This window comes from Chrysochloris asiatica, unplaced genomic scaffold, assembly GCF_000296735.1.
Source record: "Chrysochloris asiatica unplaced genomic scaffold, ChrAsi1.0 scaffold00680, whole genome shotgun sequence".
Lineage (NCBI taxonomy): Eukaryota > Metazoa > Chordata > Mammalia > Afrosoricida > Chrysochloridae > Chrysochloris > Chrysochloris asiatica.
Window position 1 is genome coordinate 182,248 of NW_006409198.1, and position 4,019 is coordinate 186,266.

Genomic DNA, 4,019 nt, shown 5'->3' on the forward strand with positions numbered 1-4,019 from the left:
CAGCCCGATTCGTAACCACTGCGCTACCAGAGCTCCTTGGGCTTTCCTGTAGGCGCATGGGCTTTCCTGTAGGCGCATGGATATTATCCTATCACAGACAGCGTTGTACTTCATGACTGATCTGGATAAGTTGTTTTTGACAATGAATGCAACATCATTCCTCTTCAATTAGTCATTCCTGGGATAGTATACCATGTGGTTGTCTGATTGAAAATGTCCAATACCAGTCCATTTCAGCTCACTAATGCCTAAGATATTGATGTTTATGTGTTCCATTTTATTTTTGACAACTTCCAATTTACCCAGATTCATACTTTGTACATTCCATGTTCCTAAATTCAGTGGATATTCGCAGCTCTTTCTCTTCATTTTGAGTTGTGCCCCATCAGCAAATGAAGGTCTCGTGGGCTTTTCTCTCACAGGCTTTACTCCCTTCATGTCATCACGATCAACTCACTTTGAGGATGCAGCTCTTCCCCAGTTGCATTTTGAGTGCTTCCAATCTGAGGGGCTCATTTTCCGGCACTATATCTGACAGTGTTTCTCTGCTATTCATAAGATTTTCAGTTACTAAATATTCAGAAGTAATTTTTCACTCTTTCTTCCTAGTCTGTCTTTGTCTGGAAGCTCATCTAAAACCTGTCCACCATGAGTGACCCTGCTGGTATTTAAAATACTGGTGGCATAGCTTTTAAAATCACAGAAACTCATAAGCCACCACAGTATGACAAACTGACAGATGAGTGGTGGTAGTTTCCTATAGATTTCAGAAATTTGTCCCACAGAGAGACATCAGTTTGAGTACTCATGTGTACCTTATCCAAGCCATGGTATTGTCCACAATCTTATACGCATATGAAAGTTGCACAGTGAGTAAGAAGGACTGTAGAAGAATTGATGCATCTGAGTTATGGTGCTGGTGCAAAATATAGAAGTACCATGAACTACCACATGAACAAACCAACCTGTATTAAAGAAGTACAACCAGAATGATCATTGCAAGCCAGGAAGGCCAGACTTCAATTCTCATACTTCAAACATATTTTCAGGATGAATCAGTCCCTAGAGAAGTGTATCACACTTTTCAAATTGGAGTGTTTAAGAAGGAGAGGAAGTCCATCAGTACGATGGATTGAGACAGTAGAGGCACAATGGACTCAGGCTTACAAAGATTGTGAGTTTAGCGTGGGACCGGGCAGTGTTCTGTTCTGTTGTTCATAGGGTTACTATGAGTTGGTGCCAACTCAATTATATACACCACAACAAATTATGTGTGTAGAATACTTTTTATTGTATACTGCTTTTGTTTTTGTTTTGTGTTTTTTCCCCATAAAACCTGTACATTTTTTCAAAACTTAAATATTGTGATTTCTATGCAAAAAAATTGAATAAGTTGCACTTGTTCTTATTCCTGTTTTATATGAAACTACTTAATGGTGAAATAAATTATTTTATGCTCACCAATCAGTTTTAGGTTTCTAGCATGAATTTCATAAGTCAGTTTAACAGATTTTGAAGTTCATGGCTTTCAGGGGGAGATGAAATTTGCACTCTGACTGCCATTTACTTATTATGTAACTATGATACATCTTTAAACCTCAGTGCCCTTATCTATAAAAAAATTCCAGTAACACTTTTTTTTAATTAATTTCATATTTGTAAACTATTTCAATTAGAGGAGGAACTAAAAATGCTAAAGAAAAATGAGTGAGCTTTATCAATCACTGACACAATTATGCAACAAATTCCTTTATCATTTACATTTTATTCATTTTATATTCAAGTGTTATTGCTAAGTGTGGTTGCATCAGTTCTGACTCAGAGTTACCATGTTTAGGGTTTTGAAATGCCCACATTTCAGTTAACTGTTCTGTGTCTATTCTACAGCTCCACAATGGGCTTCCAATTCTAAGCCACTTATTTTAAACAATTAAATAAAAAATAAGTGAAAAACACAGAACTCTTTATTTTTAAATACATTATTTTTAAATGAGTATGAAAATCTTCCACCATTAGTCTGTCAGTTTGCCATATTGTGGTGGCTTCTGAGTTTCTGTGATTCTCAAAGCTATGCCACTGGTACTTTAAATACCAGCAGGCTCACTCATGGTAGACAGGTTTCAGATGAGCTTCCAGACAAAGATAGACTTGGAAGAAAGATTGATGAACTACTTCCAAATATTTAGTCACTGAAAACTTATGAAAATCAGAGAAACACAGTCAGATACAGTGCCAGAAAATGAGGCCCTTAGGTTGGAAGCACTCAAAATGCAACTGGGAAAGAGCTGCCTCTTCAAAATAGAGTTGATTGTGATGATGCGAAGGGAGAAAAGCCCATGGGAGAAAAGCCTGCTGGTTGTTAATTTTCTGGTGGAGCACAACTCAAGATAAAGAGAAACAGCTGTAAACATTCATTGAAAATCAGAACATGGATTGTACAAAGTATGAATCTGGAAAATTGGAAGTTGTCAAAAAATGAAATAGAATGCATAAAGATCGATATCTTAGGCATTAGTAAGATGAAATGGACGGAATTGTCCATTGAATCAGAATCAGACAATCACATGGTATACTATGCCAGGAATGAGAAATTGAAGAGGAATGGCGTTGCATTTGTTGTCAAAAAGAACACATCCAGATCAGTCATGAGGTACAATGCTGTATGTGATAGGACAATATCCATGAGCCTACAGAGAAACACAGTTAATACCACTATTATTCAAATTTAAGCCTCAACCACTAAAGCCAGTGAGAATGAATTAGAAGATTTCTACCAACTTCTTCAATCTGAAATTGATCAAACATGCAATCAAGATGTATTGATCATTAGTGGTGATTGGAATGCAAAGGTTAGGAGCAAAGAGAAAGGATCAGAATTGGAAAATATAGCCTTGGTGATAGAAATGATGCTGGAGAACACATGATTGCATTCTGTAAAATTAATGATTTGTCCATTTCAAATACCGTCTTTAGACAGCATAAGAGATGACTATCCACCTGGACCTCACCAGATGGAATACATAGAAATCAAATTGACTACATTTGAGTAAAGAGATGATGGAAAGCTCCATATCATTGGTCAAAGCATGGCCAAGTGCAGTTTGTGGACCAGACCATCAATCGATCATGTGCAAATTCAAACTGAAGTTGAAGACAATGAAAACAAGTCCATGAGAGCCAAAATATGACCTTGAATATATCCCATTTGAATTTAGAGATTATGTAAAGAACAGATTTGATACATTAAACATAAAGACAGAAGAGTTGTGGAAGACATCAAGAACATCATACATGAAGAAGAAAAAAACTTAATAAGAAGATAAGAATAAAGGAAAAGGTGAAAATGGATGTCAGAAGAGACACTGAAACTTGATCTGCAGCATAGAGACACTAAAGCAAATGGAAGAAATAAGGTAAAACAGCTGAACAGAAAATTTCAAAGATCAGCTTGAGAAGATAAAGCCAAATATTGCAAAAAAATGTGTAAAGATCTGGAATCAGAAAACCAAAAAGGAAGAACACACTCAGCATTTCTCAAGATAGAGGAACTAAAGAAAAAATTCAAGCCTCGACTTTCATTATTGAAGGATTCTCTGGGCAAATTATTGAATGATATAGAAAGCATCAAGGGAAGATGGAAGGAATATACAGATTTACTGTGCCAAATAGAAAGGTTAATATTCAACTATTTCAAGAGTTTTCATGTGATCAAGACCCAATGATACTGCAGGGAGAAGTCCACAGTGCATTGAAGGAATTGGCAAAGAATGGGGCACCAGGAACTGATGGAATAAAAATAGAAATCTTTCAAGAAAGTGAGGCAGCACAGGAGACACTCACTCATTTCTTCCAAGGAATGAAGACAACTATCTGGCCAACTGATTGGAAGAGATCTGTATTTGTGCCCATTCCAAACAGAGGTGACCCAACGGAATGTGGAGATCATCGGACAATCTCTTTGATATATCATGTGAGTAAGTTTTACTAAAGGTAAATCACAAATGGTTGCAAGCATACAT